Below are 19730 nucleotides of genomic sequence, written 5' to 3'. Positions count from 1 at the left end.
TGCAGCCCACTCGTGAACGTTTACCTCATATAACTGTCGCTCCGGCAATCTTTCATCCTACTTCTCCTCTGCTGAATGCTGGGTGGCAAACTGGAGCATTATATAAAGAGAATGTGGGCTACACATGTGTGTGGATGTGTGGTTTATTCACCTGTACTAGTTACAAAACTTTCTAAAAATTCATTTTAGGGTAATTATAAATAATAAAAATAATACTGCTGAGTTCTGACCTTTTGTTTTTTGTGTGGTTCAGTTTTCCTCCAGTAGTTTTTCACAAGATTTCCTTAAGTGTTACTATGCCTCCTTAAGCATCATTCAACCATTAGACAACCTCACAAACACAGGCAAACTAAGCAAAATGAAAAAAATATTTCACTTCAGTGCTATTTTATTTTATTCATACACCACCAAATCACAACAGTCACCGCAAGGTGCTTTATATTGTAATTTACGGACCCTACAATAATACAGAGAAAGCCTCAATAATGACACAACCGCACACGAACAAGCACTTGGTGACAGTAGAAAGGGAAAACTCCCTTTTAACAGGAAGAAACCTCCAGCAGAACCAGGCTCAGGGCGGCATAGCCATCAGCTGTGACCAGCTGAGGGGAGGAAGCCAGGACAATGACACACCAGTTCCCTTTAAATGTCTTTATTTCAGAAGACAGTTTTTGATTGTAGCACATGTGTGCATTAGAAAATGGAGCATAATCTCATTCTCTATAGTCCACTATAGTCGCTACAAATCCCTCTAACTATAAGGCACATACCCTGATCTTTACACTTGCCTGCCAGTGACAGGCCTTCCAGCCACCACAGCACTCTCGATGGTGGGAAAGCCCTGCACTAATTCAGGGCATGCCCATTGACTCCTGGCCAGTCAGAGTGTGAAGCCAAAGCCTGTCAGTGAGGCTTAGCAAGTCCTCTCAGTGATGCCATCACTTCTGACAATCTGCCTGGCCTCAGCACTGCGGTGTAACTTTGTGGCTGCTAAAGTGTTACAGTAGCACGTACAGTTTTTAAAAGTTCAGCTGTCAGTAACTGCCTGACTCTTATCTTGCTTTTTAGCATCACCAGTGTGGATGCCTGTCAATGGTTTTGGTTTAGCTTTGTGTAGTTTCACCTATGTAATATTCAGTGCTTCCTACATACACCTTACTTAGGCAGGTCATAGACGTAGAGTTGTGAAAAACAAAGTACACCCTTTTGCAGTTCAAAGGTGCTACATATTGGGAAATAAGAAAACAAAGCTAAGACTAGGGATGGGTATCGAAAACCGGTTCTTGTTGAGAACCGGTTCCCACTGTTTCAATTCCTTGGAATTGTTTGCCATTTTTGCAAACGATTCCCTTATCGATTCCAGTCGCCCCGAATGATGTCACCATGTTGCGGAGCGTCATTTACCTGGCAGGAAACATGGCGGCTCAAACGCTCAAAAGTTTGGTTATACTTTACGAGAACGGATGACAACAGGGCAACTTGCAATACTTGCAAAGTAGATATTTCATTTAAGGGAGGAAACACTACGAATATGCAAAAGCATTTGCTCACAAAACACGCGATAAACTTAAATGAATGTCGTGTTTTTAATTCCGCTCCGGACTCGTGAATCTCAACCCAGCAGCAGTGGTAATGTTTGCACGTCCTCTCCCGTTAATGCGGCAGGTAAATAATCAACTAACAGTGCATATTATGTTTGCGCAATCTGCCTTAATACAAAACCTGCCATTACTGTGCATTTAGGTGACCATGATGAGAGAGACAGACAGAGTCTGGCTGGCGCTCGCTGGCAGTTCTCACTGCAGTCTACCGGTAGCGTCTCCTGTCAGGCCAGGATAGACAAATGTCGCCGCGCAGTGACTAAGTTTGTGGTCAAAGGCTTGAACCCATTTGCCACAGCAGATGGTAAGTGAATGTGTTTAATTGTAGGCAGGGACATTACTGGATATTCTTGTGACACCCCATTGAAGAGCCGTAGGCTGGATCTCTTAAGATCTCACTGTTGGGTTTGTAAGGTTATGTTACTCCTAAATTTCTATCTCGTTCAAAGAGAAGATATAAAACAAAGTTCTAAGCTAATCGACCTTAGTGTTCTCCTTTTTTAAAAAGAATCGATAAGAGAATCGATAAAGAATCGAATCGTTAATGTCATGGTCCCTGTGCCTGCCCAGCCGGCCTCACAAGGCTACACTTGTGTTTTGCTTTTTCTCTCCCCTACCTCTCTGCCTGGGCGGAGCTCACAGCTGGCTCCCACCCTTGGCTCACACAGCTGTTGGCGATCAGCTGATGGCGATCAGCTGATTACCGGTCTACTATTTGAGGCTGGGTCACAGATCCTCTCATCGCTGGATGATTGAGCTACTGACGTTAGTCTTTCTTTTGGTCTTATACCTTTACGCCCTACCTTCGTGATTTGTGAGTGATTTCTCCCTTCCCTATTCCAGTTTATCTTCCCGGACCTGTGACCTCCCCGCGGTACGGACGTGTGTGAGTCGGATGTGAGGACGTGAGCGAGCGTGAGAGAGAGAGAGAGCCTTCCCCTAATCCCCTGGAACCCTGGACTTTCCCCGTCACTGTATATAGTATTGCACTGGTGTGTAAATAAATCGTGTTCTGATACGTCAACCTGCTCTGCGCTTGAGTCCCTGCTTTCAGTTTGTGACAGTTAAACAGAATCGAAAATGGAATCGGAATCGTGAAAATCTTATCAATACCCATCCCTAGCTAAGACGCAGACCTAGTATGCAAAAAATAAGTGCACCCTGTGATTTAACAGTATCTAAAACCACTTTTAACACCAACAATTTGGAAGTAATTGTTTTGACTTTAACAGTAAGGAATGTTTTTGACAAAAAGCTCCCTAATAAGGGCTGAAAATGAGTGAAAAAGCAGCTGATGTCCAAAGAAAACTTCACAAAGCCCGGGGAACAATTGTTGAAAGCCACTTCCAAAAGACCATCAGGGTGTACACCTCACCCCTGGCGTCGTTGCCCACCTCTCAATTTTAAATACACGTAGACATTGAAGGCTAGCAGGAGGGACCATGCGCTTACCTGCTGCTCTCTGGCAGGTAGCTCCAAGCCCTCCTGGGTTTTAAATGCACCTTAGAACACACATGCATCAACACTACAATGAGCGGGTGGAGGGAGGTTTGGAGTCTTCTCTCACCCCCGTTCTCTGCGGCCTGCTGGAGCGGGGGGGCTAGGAGGAGGAGTTGGCCGTCCGACTGCAGTCTGGAGTGTGGGGCCTCCCTGCTGCTGCGGAGTCGGGGTGGTCTGCTTCTCCCCACCGCAGGGAAAAGGGTAACACCACCTGGGTCTGGGTGCAGTTCCCCCCTCCAGGGGCAAGGGTACCTAGACCCGGTTCGTAGAGTACGCTTGGGGAGTGTGATCGTGTGTACAGCGTCTCTTTATGTCTGTCTCCATGTTGGTTGAGTGTGGAGTAAGTGCATATGAGAGCATGAGGGTGGGAATGGATGTTTGTATCTGTGTGTGCCTGTATGTCTGTGTCTATATGTCAGGTTGGGTGTCAGATGCCACCTCTCTGGGGACATCTCAGGCTCTCCAAGGTTTGGAGGCCTATCTCCCCCACCACCACTTCCCCTGCCAGTGGCAGACTCCCTCAGGTGTCGGTGCGTTGGTGGTTCTTTGTGTCTGGGGATGGGCGTCCAGGTACACACCGGCTCACTCCTTGGCGGCCGCTTATCGGGGCCTGGAGCCTGGGGCTCGCTCGGGCCACTTCGGAGGTGGGGTGCCCCCAGCCTCTCGGCCTGGGGCTCGGTCACTCAGGCACAGCTGGCTGCCGGCGGAGCTCACAGGCGCGTCACTGCAACCCCCCCTGGCTTCTGCTCCGCGGCTGCTGGGTGAGCCCTCATCTGGGACTCTCCTCAGCTCTTTCTGGGACAGTGGTGCAGCTGCCCCTCTGTTAGTCTTCCTTGGTCTCTTGTGTTCTGGGGGCCTCTGGATGTCTGGAGTTTTGATCTCCTCCATACCTGCTTCATGCCCTGGAGGACGGGGCTGTGGCCCCCCCACACCCTCTAGCAGATCATTACATGAAGGAACCTTTTAAAAAAACAAGCGCGTCCATGCTCACAGGTGTACACACGGGTGACCAAAAAACCCAAAACCCAAAAAAAAGAAAAAAAGAAAGCCACTTCAAAAAACTGGCAAAAGTCTGGCTCCTTGGAAGCAAAATGTAGACTTTTATAGACTTTTGCACACAATACTGTAAAGATCATGACTACCAATATTTAAAACAAAAAGCTGCTTTACATGAGCTATAAAGGGACAAATGAAATCCTCTTTTTTTGTCATTTTGACATGAAAATGTTTTTATGTAGGATCTTGTGAAGCCCATCACAACACTGCTAAGACGCTGGCAATTGGTCATCTCTAGCTAACAGAGAGAAAAGTTATGGCAGACTGACAGATATACAGAGAAACACATACACAGAGCAGAGAGGTTAAATATAACAGACAGCTGGTGTGTACAGCTGACATTTCAACACGAGACACAGAGGGATGTAGCTTTCTGAAGGACACCGTGCATATCCTCATACCTCCACTCGCCAAACAATTAAATTAACAGTTATTTGTGTCTGCCAAGAGGATTAAGCTGTAAAGTGCTATGTCATGTCGTAAAGGCAAACAATCTCCCTCTGCCCCGCTTTAATACAACAGTCTGAAATCAGCATATACACTTACAGTAAGTATGTTTGAGAGACTGCAGCTCTATTATAGTAAACCATTTCACACTCTCAATTTCACTAAAATCTATTATTACGTTTAATGCCAACAGTGCTTATGATCTAACACAACAGACAGGCACTCAGCGCAGCGCCGCGATGACTCACAGGTCAGAGATCCGCATCGAACCAATTGGGAGGCCAGGTGTCAGCGCTGTCATCTCTGACACACAAAATTACTCTGTGACACGCACGAGAGAGAGACGTCGGGCGCCTTTCATTCTCGTAACCTCTCGAAACATAAAAGGCTGCTTTAACTGCTTTCTGTAACATGGCAACAGATGCGTTTTCACATCAAAATCTTAAGATGATGTGAACTCCTGTACCCAAACACTTAATTGTGTCCATTAGAGTGGTGGTTTGATTATCTGACACAAATCAAGACCTCAGTGGATGAAGGACTCCAGGATCCTTTAATGAAACTCATTTCATTACGTTTGTCATCCAGTTCCTGTTTCTATATTGGTGTACTTCTACATGAATGTCACAGTGTTACCATACATGGGTACGTTTTGGTATTCATTCACAAACATCAGCACTCGGTTCACTGTGAGCAACACCTAGTTTCCATGTTGTGCTATGTATGCAAAGCATAAGACTGCGTGGTATTAAATAATTAGAATAAATCACCGAGCTGTTTTCTGTGCTTCATTTCAGCTGTTAACAGATTTAATTCATCTGCCTCATGCACATCTTTATTTGCAGGAAATGGCAAAGATAAAGATGGATTTATTATTGTTTTTACTGTTACAACAATCTTCATGCCACAGTGAAAAACAGAAGCAGATCCATTCAGCCTGTGATGACACAGGGGCTGTAATAAAAAAGGTCTGGCTTGCATGTTGAGGCAGTAACATCAGTCAAAGAGCTCTCAGAGGGTTCTTGTAAAATTAGGTTTCGGTTTGCATCACACTGCCATCTCTGTGAGTTACTGCAGCTAGAAATCTAAATGTGACATCCTAAATACGAAGAACAGGAACAACAGAGTTTTTTTAAAAGTATTAAACAAACACTAGACTCCACCTGTGAACGCATGGGTAGGGTGCCGGGCGCAGAGCTTCACCTGACACCAGCGGACGGCACATCATGTTCTCACTTGTCACCACCGCGTCTGTGCGAACCATAAAGCAGAGTCGGAATGATCAAGTTTGATCTCAGCCGCACTCATGTGGAGCAGAGCGCAGCCACAGGAGAACAACTGCAGAGCTCTGTGTGAAGAGGGGTGAACTTGGATGCTGGGATATTGTGTGCAGGTGCTGTGCTGCTTCAAGCATATTTGATGAAGCATGTGTCTTGACATTTCTTCTTCACGGGACATCGTGGATACACTGTTTTAGCTTCAGTCTTTAGGTTTCTTGGCATGTGACTGCAGTGATCTGGGTTGTAAATCAGCGAATTGCATAATACTGCACTCAAAAGTGTTCCAGCCCTTGTGATCTCAATATTTATAAATGAGCTTCCCGCCTGTAATTTGACCTGTTTACATCCTGACAGCAGTATTGAGCTCAGTGAGCTGCAGTGTAGCTGCATCCTTGGTTTAAATGAGGAATGCCAACAATCCTAGCTATCCCTCCTGGGAAAACCGAAGGACAAGCGCAGACATTGTTTCCCACACTGTGCTCATCATGTTAGAGAAAACGAGCCAAAGAAAATCAAACGACCAGCTCACAAGTGTTACCATGCTGTCATAGCTGGCTGGATTTCTACATGTCAGTTGCCCATCACAGAGAGCATGTCTACTCTTCTCATCCTGCATGCTACATACATATTTTTTTTTATTTCTAGTAATGTGTATATGATTTTAATTTGTGTATGATCAACTGCCAAATACAAAAAATACATCACATATATTTTTTACTGTATCTTAAAAATAAAAATGACAAGTAAGAGGGGGGAGGAACAGCTAACGAGAAGTTCCAACTCAGACAACACTGATAATGAAAGTGCAAGCAGGGAGTGACTAGGCAGCTAACAATGAAGTGCAGTACATGCAACCGAATTAGCACAATGGGAATGCTAAGTTGCTGTGTGTACAGACAATGTTGCCTATACACTGTAAGTTGCACTAAAGTTATTACAAGGCACCAGCATGTTGGGTCATGAATTAATATTGTACAAAAAAGTGTCTGTGGCCCAACCATGAGCTGCTACAACCAACTAAAACCGCTGTTAAGACTATTGCTGGTGGAAAAGTTAGTCTAGGGCTCCATTGCCTTTTGTTTTGATATTCATCATCTTTACAGGGTGCTTTCGTCTCATGAACTTTCTGTTAGAGTGCAAACACTTAACAGAAATTCATACCAACACCCAGTAAACCTAGCATGGGAAATAGGTTACACTGCATGCTCTGAGACCACACTGTCAACCACGGTGCTGCTCAATCGTTTTCTACTAACAGACGCTATTCTTTCTCCTTATGAAGCTGGAGCCTCTTTAACTGATACTATAAATAATGAGGTTTTGCCAGCTTTAAAAAAAAGACATTGTTGGAAAAAGGAGCTGCCTGAATTACTGCTCAGTTACACACAAGCACAGCAAACTTAATGCGGTTCTGAAAAATAATATGAAATAATATATCCCTAACTGAAGCTCTATTCAAAATTTACCAGTGAACTTTCTGCTTCGACATGTTTTCATTTGTAAATCACTCAAACATGGATGATTGGCCTTTAAGGACACTCCAGGCAACCAAGAGGTGTGGGCATGACTTTCTACAAACCCAATTTAGGGAAGTGAGTGTTTGATATGCTTATAATGTAAGCCCACCTATCCATTTAAAAAACAAATGCAATACCACAGCTATAAGCAGAGCGTGTGGTATAGTGCTTGTGTCCCTTTCACTACACAGAGCGAAGGACTTTGGTATGCAACCCACTGAGATGAGTTTGTATGCAGTCCTCCAAAAAACCCCAACAATATGCAGCCAAGCGTAGACGATGTTGTGCGAAGGTCAAACGCCGATTGGCTGAAAAGTTGTCTAGAACAGGAAAGAGACACCTCCTTCACCACAAAGGGAAACAGGTGTGAAAAAATAATGAACGATCAAAATAGCAGCGTGAGAAGAACAGTGCTGCAGCAGACTGTTTGAATTGTTTCTAGCAAATCTTTTTTACAACACATATATAAAAGCAACACTACAACCATTAACTTGGTAAGATAAGTGTGGCATTGAGTCTTAGTTGGTTTTCTAGTAAAGGGGCGATTTGAGTTCGAATCCCAGCACTACCCTCCTCTTAGGGGAGGAATGGTGTCCACCATGAAGCTACCACACTGGTGCTACCAGCTGTGGAGACCCCGTGTTGCTTGTTTTGGTATGACGGTTAAACACGTCATTCGTTTTCTTCCGCTTATCCAATTCAGAGGGGCGGGGGATCTTCTTATAGGGGGGCTGGATCCTATGAAACATCAAGTGTTTGTTCTTTTTGGGCTTATAATGTGCTTGTGCTCCCTAGAAATTCATACGTAGTCAGCCTCGTATGCATTTCTTTGGACTGTGGCAGGAAACACATTCCAGCCAAAGCTCTGAGACAACACTATCAATCACTTTGAACCCAAATCAGGTAAGTAATGAAAAGGATGCCACTCACCAAGGTGAGCTTTCTACTTCTGATAGATGAATTTATGCTGGTAGTCCTTATCCACCAATAACTTTATCTGAAAGTTACCAGCACCTGAGGAAAGACAGAAAATATAATTTTTAAACTTCAATTTAATAGCAGGACGACTTTACCAGTAGAACAGCAGCTGTTTATATGAAGCTTATGTGTGAGTTCTATTAGGAAGATCTGTAATCAGTCATCTGCCTGCTTTCCTGGGTGTTAGGCTGCTTTTCTGCTCTTTACATCACTACCACTTTCCCACGCTTTCAATCTCAGTACAGACTTCATTACTCTAGTCCAATCATTTCCTTGTCTGCCTCCTTTGAGCCAATCAGCCTCCACTTTGCATGCAACCCACCTCCTCTCCATCTCCACCTCACCGACACCTCAGCCAGAGCTCCATCAAAGCCTCAGTTCATCTTCACCACCAGCAGCACCTAGACTCTGGGGGGGTGGGTCCTGTCCTAAATCCTATCACTGCTGGGATTTCGTGCTGCCACGATGGGTCATCGAAGTCTAATCGCAGAATACATGAATTTTTCTATCACAATAAATCATGTTCAGTTCAGAAGTGAATGTAGCGTATTCAACATGCAAGCACGAAGTCTGTAACCATAAGTGTACTATTCTTTGTTTGTTAGAGTGCATGTGAGTTAATGATTTAGGGTCAGTGACCCACACAAGTGTGAGAACTGGTTTGACTGCAGCGCTGCCTGTACTGACTCTTGTCATAGACTTCACTTGATTAAAGCTGCTCAGTTGCAAGTTGCCATTTTCACTATTGTACATTGTAACACTTTGAACCAGAGAACTTTACACTGTACCCATTCATACACATGCTACAAAGAACCATGCGGTGCGTTGCCCACTAAAACAGAAGACGCTGCGGACTAAACACTGCACAATCCTAAGAAAAATACAAAGGAGACCTATTATGCTCATCTTCAACACTATTTGTGTACTATTGGACTCAACCAGAGCAGCTTTACAATATTCACAGTTCAAAATCACCGCTGTCTAAAACAAGTAGCTTTACCTTCTCTCCCTTCAAAGCCACCCAGCATTCTTGTGATTGGCCGCACCGCTCAAACAACGAATTTGAGCAAAAGGTGGATGGGTGCCTGCGCTGTGTGCATGAGAGGACTGTATCAACAGGTCCACTCTCAACTGTCATCACACACAATGTCTCACTTTTAGGCTTACAGACTCGTTATTTGAAACCTTGTCGATAGTTAATATGAGCATCATCACTGCCCCATATCTCCAGTATATATATTTCACTTTGAGCAAGTCATGCGCTTTATCACATGCTGTCATATAAAAAACAGAAAGATCACTTACACTTGAGTAATATCTTACACTGTTAAAGCATCCTCATATTTATCTTCAAATATTCCAGGCCTGACCAGAGGGCACGTCTTTCTTCATAAAAACTTCTCCCGCGGTCTAACGATCCGCCTCCTTTCTCAGATGTCTCTCAACACATGTAAAAAACTAAAGACAGATGGTGTCCTTGTGATAGATCTGCACCTACCAGGGCTGTGGACTGTTGACTGTTACATGTATCTAAAAAAGAAAAAGTTTTTTCTACTTTTTACTGCTGTCATATTTTCATACAACACCAGAAGGGAATTCAAAATGATCCAATACATCAGAAAGACTTCTTTACGTTTCTAGATAGGGGAAAAAATAAAATAAAAAATAAATAAAGCGTTTTTCACTCTTAACACAAAACCCCAGCTTGTCAGTGCTCTCTGGTGGTCAAACTCAGATTATGGTGCCTGTTCTTAGGGGCAGTTTGCTATGTCTGTCACTCCTGCGGTCGCTTTTTAAAGCCTGGCGTTCAGATCTGATATAATATGTCTGAATGAGCACGGCTGATTTATCGGCGGTGCCTGTCATCAGAGATATGTGATGCATACAGACTAAACAGAGTTAAGGTTTGTTTACTCTTCACCTGTGTGATAAGGAGCCGGCTGTATCTCAGCCACCAGGAAAAATCTCTCCAAGGCAGATAAATGTGGGCGTGTACATCCACACTCAACTTCAGTTCATATGTAATGAAATGATCATGGGCCCGAGTAAAACAGGAGGCGATGCCTGCCCCCCCCCTTCAAATCACAGCTTAAGACTCCTTTAGGACAGAGCTGTGATGCTGAGTGAAGGTTTTCAAAGCCTGATCGCCAACAAACACAAATTCAATTCAGCTTAAATCCTCCTGAGCTTTCTTTCTCCAAGCAAACAGTCCGAGTTTGAATCCGCCTACAGCCCGTAAACACGAGCAAATCGGAACAGTATGCTAACTAATGTTAACAGGCCAGAAAGGACAAATGTAATAACAGATGAGTTACGTTAGTTTCTGCTATTAAAACCTCATATTACCCAGCTGTGCTCGGATACAGGACGCGGGTACGTGCTGAGCAAACCTGCAGCACAACAGCAAAAAGTAGACCGCTGTAGACCACACGAGTGAGTCGCTTTATGTTTGTGCTCGGCAGTCATTTACCACAGCCATTTGCGAGGAAACAAAAGAGCTACACATGCTATCAAATAGGGACAAACAACTTCACAGCGGTCACTCACCACTATGTTACAGTACACCCGGGGCTGGCCTCTTCGTCTGCCGGCTAACCTGAGAGCCCAAACCGCTCAGACACAGGAACACATGTAGCCCCCAACAAGTGTCAGCGAGCGCGGAGTCAGAGCAAAGATAGCATAGAAAAGATGTGCTGCCCAGGAGAGAGAGACGGTTATACAAATGGTCTATTGCGAGGCATTTCCCTGCATTAAAGTGTGAATGTAATCATTAGAAACAAAATAAAATTTTTTTTGTTTTGCTCAAATAAAACATATTTTCTTTGCAACACACGAAAACGCCTTTCGTGTGTTGCAAAGAAAATATGTGTGCAAATTTTGCGGTACCAAGAAAAAGAGCGGAGTGGGACCTCTGTTTTTTTCTTCCGCTTTAGCCACCGCGAATCAAATTACATTGTAATGACTTTGTACTTGACTCTGGCGCCATCTAGTGGACAACTAGACAATAGGGCTTTTTTTGGTGGTGTCCCCAAGAAGTGATTTTCGATGTTTCTCTCTTTCTCTCTCTCTCTCTCCCTCTGTGTGTGTTTTAATGTTTAATACATTTACTTATATTGGTAAGTAGACTGTAGTAAATAGGATATATGAAGGGTAATATATAAAATAAAGACATGACCAGTTCTGCAAGTTTTTTTTGTGACTGCGTTATTGTACTGACCTTATAATCATTATAGCACTTTTTGGTCCCTTGTTGTGTTTATATGACTGCCATGTTGGATTTGTCTCTGTTTTTGATGCCTTCTTTGCCAGATCTCGCTTAAAAATACATTTTAATGTCAATAAGACTTTTTACTCAGATGGATGTACAAAAGTCACTTTGCTAAAACAGATTGCAGCTTCTACCTTGTGGGAGGAATGTTCTTTCTGCCTCAAAATGATATCATTCATGAGCGATATGTTTGACATATTTTTGACAGATTATAGTCCAATAAGTCATTTATATTAGTTTAAATTCCTGCAATCATTTTTTTTGGCAAATACCAGAAATCAAATTTTTGCAGACGATCATTTTTGGCATGACTGTGTTCCTAACTCAAATAAATTGAAAATAAATAAATAAATAAATAAATAAATAAACACAAATAAAAATATCTTCAGATCATGCACTAAAAATATTGATCTCTTGAGAAAAAATAATGCATTGTAACAGATTTATCTAATTTACTTCTAAGTACTTTGTCACTAGTTTATTACAGTTTTCAGGTATCTGTACTGGAAAAAAACACGAGAGATAACTTCAGACAGAGATGAAATAAGATGTAAGACAGAACTGGATAGAAGAAGAAGAAGAAGAAGAAGAAGAAGAAGAAGAAGAAGCGAGGTTTCATTTAAAGGCTCAATGGGCTTTGTTAAAATGTAAAGTGTCCTCATACCAGATCTGTATCTGATGTGATTTTTCATATTGTGTAACGTCCTTCAAAACAAAACTGATGCATACAACCTTGTGTCATTCAAAGGTTGCATGCAAACACTCAGTATTTTAGAGCAGGGTAAACAGTTTAACTTGTCGTACTGTGAAGAAATCAAAGCAATGTGTTGGACTGGAGTAGAGCGGCTGTGGTGTTCCTGGTTAGTTAGATTACATCAAGTGTAGCAGAGATGAATTTGAATTTAAGCTGATGATACAGAGATTCAACCACTGAATTCTACATTCATACCAACAGCGTGGCCTAGTGGGGAATGGAAATCAGCTAAATAGCGTGTGAACTCATGGGTTAAATCTAGTTGAATACAGTTGTGTAAAACCATTCCAGGAGCAGTAAACCTCAGCACTGACCAGCCACTAACTGATCTTCAGCTTCTTCCACCTGCTCAATCCCACTTTAACACCTGCCTGCACTTATTCTTCTGCTTAGGTGTAGAGGCAAACTCAAACCTGGTCATGATATTATGTTATTAGTATATTAATCTAGCATGGCTTTCAGTTAGCTTTTCACAAAAATCCAGAGAACACTACTACTTTTGACCTTCTTTAAGCACATTTCAGAGCCTGTGCTTTTTCACTTATACCTGACTAAAGACGTTGAGTAAATACTTTGACTTTTACTGGAGGTTTTACAAAATGTATTTATTTAGTTTAACACATATGTACACATCCTAAAAACCCCAGCACATCCACACCAACAAAAGAAAAATTTGTTGTCTATTCACAGTTAATAGGAAGACTATCCCATCAATACTTGAACATTTGGTTGGTGCAGGAGTGTCAGTGAAGATCATGGATGGATAACCTTTACTTAAGCAGCCTCAAAGAGTGAGTTATACTTATGCTTTTGAACTCAGGAGGTAGAGCAGGTGAGCTGCTAATTGGAAGGTTGCTGGCTGGATCCCTGGTTGCTCCAGTCTGCATGTCAGAGAGTATCACTGGACAAGATATTGAACCCTAAGTTGCTTCCTGGTGCATTCATCATAGTGTGAATGTTAGAGAGAAAACACTTAGTTTTAGGGGGGGGGGAAAGGTGCTTTTGTGAATGAGGCATGTTGTATAAAGCACTCTGAGTGCTCCAGTAGAATAGAAACATGCTATATAAGAACCAGACCATTTACTATTTTATCATTTCAAAATAGAGCTGCACAGCATACTCGGACTACTGTGATGTTTCAGTAAAATGATATGAAATTAGTAAAGCTAATGACGTCAGAACAGCTGGAAACTAGCTCTTCTTCTAAGAAAACAGAAGCTGACTCTTTGCTGTTACTTAAAGGGTTTTTAGTATGTTTAGTGTAGGTTTCTGCAGTATTCAGTGACCCAAGCAGAGGAGCATCAGTGTGGAACCAAAAGCGGGGTCCAACAGTGCTGGTTTGCCTGTTTGCTTGAACAGAACGCCTACAAAGGACAGGGGCCGTGTTATCTGGAGCCACAGTCAGTTCAGTTCTTCCGTTTGTTAACCAACAGTGAGCTGAGGTTTATACAAAGATGCACCACCAGGTGGCGATCAAGTGCTGCACTCCATATTCATGTGGTCCTGTGTCTCTCTTTACCTTAGAAAAGGCGCCAAAATAAAACCCTGCGATTCAGATAATTTTAGCCCCAAAAGATACTGCTCTTTGCAAGAGGTTACTTTTTTTTTTTTCAGAATTACTGATTATACTACAAACAAGTGTTGTTTAATTTGAGAAAGACAAAACATCTACAATAGTTTTCTGAATTTTTGAACTACAAACCAAAGTCAGCTATTTGCTATTTCGAGCTTCTCAAATCCAAACATTTAATGCTTTTCTTACAGGCGTCTGTAAACTAAATACATCTGTGTAGTGCTGGTCAGACACCTAAAGCTCAGAAATTCTACATTTTACAATATTTGCTACAACTAACCAAAATAATAACCGCAAAAAAAATAAAGAAAATTATATTTTTCGAATTTAATCATCTAAAACAAAGGCAAGAAAAGTTTTTCAGTGGACTCTTGGATACTGTTAACATTTCACGAGTCTCCAGGAAGTTACCCCGCATAACCTCTGCTTCTGTTTAGCTGTAAATAAATCACGGCTATCATTAATCTCAGCCAAACTCCACTGGATCCCAAACGAGATTTATCACTGCCGCGACTAGTATTTTTCCAACTCATGCACTTGCATCAGTTGGATCTGTCCATAAATCTACTCTCACTTTAATGAGCGGAGAGGTAATCAACACCAAGTGATGCCAGGCGTGGTAATAAATTCTGCAGGAATACTAATTGGGGTTTTGAAGGGTCAGAGGACTGTCCCTCCAACATAAAGCACTCTGTCACATGCTTCTCACATTCTGCTTCTCATCTTATGCACCAGTGGTTGCTTTATTAAAAGCTCTGGATGTCTGAATGATAGATTTTGGAAAATATGCATTGTATTTCCTATATATGAACTGATCTTATCTGTCATGTGGAAACCGCAGCAGCCAGTTATCAGGGAACATACTGTCTGTGCCACTCATTGTTAGACTTAATTGAAACATTGTTTTGGGGTCTGTCTCTGTCTGGTGTGGTGTGGAGGAGAAAATGCAAAAAAATAAAAATAAAATATTGAATCAGTCACTTTGTCTATTGTCCAAATCCACTTTTTGTTCTGCTCAGTCTTAATTACTGTTAATCACAATTAACTGTCCAACCCCCACCCCCCAAAAAAGTAGATCGAGGGCCAAATAACAATTCTTCACTAGAACAAAACCCACCGAACGAAGGCGGAGAATTCTGTGAGAAAGAAAGCCTAGTGATCAGAGGAGGAGCGTGAAAATGGCCTAAAAACAAAAGAACGTGTCCAGAGGGGAGGATTACATTTATCAGGACCGCAGAGCCGCCACGCAGACAGAGACGGGATCAGAGAGGGATAACTCGCAGAAAGCAGGCTTAGAGAAAAGGGAGAGAAAACCGGGGAGCGGCCTGAATAATAAAGGAGTAAATGCGTGACACGACACACACACACACAAACACACACGTGCAAAAAAAAAGAAGTTTTTAATTATTTGGGCTGTATTTTGGGACATGAAATTGCTAATTGTGTCAACAGTGATTCCGTAAAATTGTTATCTCCCGAAAAGATTTGCTCATGCCTTTTACGCCGTGCAGCATTTTTAAATGAATTAATTAGGCGATCACAGTAATTACTGTTTATATTGTTGTTAATGAGCCCAAAGGCAAGCGAGCTGCACTCATCCAAATTACACTCATGAGGCACGGAGCCAAGAAAAGGTCCAAACTAGAGTGCCGCATGTTAAACATTCCCCGAGTCTTCCTGGCAAAGCGATAACCGGGAGCGCGACGAAATTACACTCTAACCTCACATTTCCTTGTGACCAAACATCTTCCTCATTAACATGTGTAATTAGTTTTGAGGCTCTAATAAAAATTACAGATTTTAACTCTACCCTCTGTCTCCCCCTCCAAAAAAAAGCACTAGTGATCTGATATCACCTGCTGTTTAATATGCATACAAAGCAGCCCCGTCAGATCACAATCACTCTGTCATTTCACTTTATTATGTTCACTCATTCTTTTTTTTTAATTTCTCCTTCCTGTCTGTCAAATTTGCTCTGACATTTACTGGCTGCATTTTACCCGTGCTGTATTTCTGCAGCTACCTGAAGCACAATAGCTGAGCGTTCTAACAGAAAGGTCTTATTGTAAATATGATAATTCCATCAGGTGCTGTAATCAGGTTTGTGAGTGACACACACTGACAGCTGTCTGAAGAATTTTTTTGTCCCTTTGATTTTGTTTATTTAAAGAAAATGTCAGAGCAGCTGAGTTTATACTGCAGTAGAGGGGCACATCTTCAACTCGCAGGCTAATTTTGTGCTGCACGTTTTCACTCGTGACACAGAAGTGAAAGCAGATGTTTGTGAAAGCAGCAGTATGAGTTAATCATTTATATATTTGTCTATCTCTATCTGGATCCGGATGTTTTCTGTGTTGGCACACATGTTGTGTGCTGCTATTTTAGCTGCTGGGTAATTTGAGAGCATGGACATGGTGACGTGGGCAACAACAAAGCTAATTTAGCAAGTCTTCTCAATCCCTTTTTTGGGGTCATACTCAATAATAAAGGAAATTAAAGAATAATAAAACAAGGAAACACTGTAAATATAAACATGTTAATATACGGCACCACTCCTCCCAATATATTAGAAGCAAGAAGAACTCAGAGAGCACAAACCTCCAGCAAAGCAGCTCTCAGTGTTAGCAGGATTTACTTTTAAGGGAATAGATATGATAAATGGACTATGTGAATTATAATGTGATAGTTAGAATTGCCATATACCAGTATCATCATTAGGACCAAAGGAAGTAGAATTTTAAACATGGTTTTAAAGTGAAAAGACGTTTTATAAAAGCTTGACGTATTCGACCTTGAAGAAGGAGTCAGAGGTCCAAAGTAACGTGATATTTAAAATCCCCATATATCATTCTCTCTCTCTATATATGCTGTCAATACAAACAACGGCAAAATACTTTTGAGTAACTGTGTGAGGTCAGAGGCCAGATATGACATGATTTGACGCGGCCCCTATAAGAAATAGGCAAAACAGAATGGATGGATGGCATCGCGGAGTTCAAGCGTAAGGAGGATGCAGCTCGGTGTAATAAAAGACAAAGAAAAACCCTGTTTAGCTACACTTACAGTGCTATAAATTATTACAAATGAATCTCTAATAATCAGTGTAATTATTTTTCCCATTAACTGACCTGTCGATATACTGACCAGCTGTTTAGCCTCACATGAATCAGTGCCCTGCTGACAGTGTTAGTGCAGGTTGTGTGAAAATGAAACAGAGAGACAGAGGAGATGTTGCACCTGTGTTTCTGGAGGGTGGGGGTCATCCAGTGCTGATGAAGTCTCCCTGCCTCCTGCTGCAAAAGAACAAGAAAAAGATTTCACTGTTGCCTTGGCAACCATCACGCTTCCCCCCTGCCAGGCGCACACAAATGCACACAAGAACCAAATAAATGAATAAATAATGACACAAAAAGAAAACAAAAGTGCACGCACGCACGCACGCACGCACGCACGCACGCACGCACACACACACACACACACACACACACACACACACAATCAAGACAGCAGCAACCTTGAACTTCTAAGTCATACCTCTGAACTTCTGTACTTGATGGCAGCACTAACAACACTTAAGAATAGAAAAAGAGCCCCCTCCCAGCCCACATCCCTCCAGCCCCCCACTACGACCCTAAATTTTCATGTAAAACATCAAAAAACAGGTATATTACATGTAACTGTAAGAATACATGTGCATACATGAAATACAACTTTTCCAGCAGAAGCTGAAGGCAGCAAAGGATTAACCAAGATCAGAGGAAATGGATGTGTCGTAGAAAATTCAATTATTAGGACAGAAGTTTAATTATAAACTTGTTTTGTTCTGTTTATTCCCGTTCATTTGGCCCTGCAGTGCCTGAAAAGTCACAAAACGCGAATGTAAGCGATGAACAAGGTGCAGGCATAGCTGATCTCGGCCTGTGTGTTTGGGCGGAGGGCTGGGCAGGTGCAGCGCAGACATGAAAGCAACACCAATCAGCAGCTCTGATTGAGATGTTACCTCAAACTGTTCTGACTGGGACCAGATGGAGCACAGATCCTTATTTATAAAGGGTCTCTCTCAGGTTCCACAAACACACACGCAAATAACACCCGCTGAAATGCCAGTAACACCTACTGAAATCTTAGGTTGCACTCAGCTCTACGGTGCATGATTAACACACCTGAGACATAAGAGAGTGATGTGTGTCATATGAGCATGTCTCAGAGAGGAGGCTCACACACACTGTTCAATTCAATTCAATTTTATTTATATAGCGCCAAATCAAAACAACAGTCGCCTCACGGCGCTTTATATTGTACAGTAGATCCTACAGTAATAGATACAATACATACACTGACAAATAACATTTACCAATGTTAACTCCAGTCTGTGCGTGCATGCACAGCTTTCTAATGAATACTGCTATCGGTTAATGCATTTGGAGCCCTGCATCACCGCCCCGAGACAGATCTTTTTACTCATCCAGTCAGGGGTTATTGATCAAATGCAACCTTTGTGTGCGTGCTACCCTTTGGAACTCGAGCAAACATGGGGTCGCTCAGTGTGAAGGCATTGAGCTTCAGTGCTGCTCTGAGGTGAAGAAAATGATTTTAGTCCATGTGAGGAAGTGATGGCTCTCTCTGATCGCCACCACAAACAGGCTAAGAGCAAATGCAGTGAAAGTAGTTCTTCTGTTCTCTCACTAGTCAGTGAAAATAAGGCGGCTCACCCCATATGCTTTAAAAGATGCACGTCCTCAAACACGTTGCGAGGTCCAGCTCCCTTAGCATCTCTATTATGAGACACGTGGAGCATGAAGCACTTATCCCAGCTGAGCCAAAGTCTTGGGCAGGTTATAGCTGTGGAAACAAGTCACCTACAGATCATCCTAAATGGTGGCAGATGTGGTTATTTTCAGATGACTTCTCTACTGCCCCCCCACACACACACACACTTAAGGTCCCGATCAGGTGACAAGCCCTTAAGGAGCAGAGGAGGTGGGTACCTCGCATCGAAATCAATGCAAACAGTCCGTGTGCAGACAGACAGATCTTACACTCTTCAAGCTCTGGTGGGCAAACACTGTGATGTTATCTGACCTTAACATCACATTATAACTGTGTCCAGGTATAACCCCTCATCTCTTTGCAAAGTTCACAGCTGGCCTCTTCCCAAGAAAAGGCCAGTGGGTAAGTTGTCAAGTAAAAATCACTTATTGCTAGCTGAGACAGCTGTTTCAGTCTTTATACATCTAGGGAGGCACAACGCGACACAAAGATACATGCCAAGACACGGGGATACTGCATACAACGGATATTGTGATTAATACGACTGACAAAAAAAATCCGAACCAAATGTTGCATATTGTTGATACACATAAAAAAAATATAAATATTACCGCACAAATAGCCATAAAAAGACAGAAACTGCCAACTACAGAGAAATTGTTTCAATTATTTTATAATGCAATTATTAACAAATTGCATATTAATTCCTCTACCCCAGCCACCCCCACCCCCCCTTAGACGTTTATCTAAATAGATGCTCCCTAATTAATGTGTCTGGCGGCCTTATTATTCTTTGAGGATGATATTTTCCTGTGATGAAAGGCAGAGAAGGTCAATTTTAACACAGACCCACGGGAGTGAAGAGGACCAACACAGACTGGGTTTGTGTGTCCCTCTGTGTATGCATTTTGTTTACCTGTGTGCATATGTATATATCAGTATGTGAATGGATGCATATATGTGTGTGTGTGCGTGTGTGTGAC

The 19730-nt window shown here is 42.4% G+C and overlaps 1 protein-coding gene across 2 annotated transcripts in view; it reads right to left on the bottom strand.

Annotated features, from left to right (window-relative positions):
- The window catches only part of ncalda (neurocalcin delta a), a 65609-nt gene extending 54556 nt beyond the window's left edge, over positions 1 to 11053 (bottom strand). Inside the window, exons 1-2 of one of the 2 annotated variants that reach the window (XM_004560046.4) lie at positions 10930 to 11048; positions 8335 to 8418 (exon numbers count right to left, since the gene is read on the bottom strand). The gene's annotated coding sequence lies outside the window, so the exon portion shown is untranslated. Of the gene's footprint in view, positions 1 to 8334; positions 8419 to 10929 lie in introns of both variants that reach the window. The other variant, XM_004560047.4, reaches the window with a different exon arrangement.
- Positions 11054 to 19730: the final 8677 nt, after the last annotated feature.

Source organism: Maylandia zebra, linkage group LG11 (genome assembly GCF_041146795.1).
Source record: "Maylandia zebra isolate NMK-2024a linkage group LG11, Mzebra_GT3a, whole genome shotgun sequence".
NCBI classification, from domain to species: domain Eukaryota; kingdom Metazoa; phylum Chordata; class Actinopteri; order Cichliformes; family Cichlidae; genus Maylandia; species Maylandia zebra.
The sequence above is the reverse complement of the archived record's forward strand: the minus strand, read 5'-3'. Positions and strand labels throughout refer to the sequence as shown.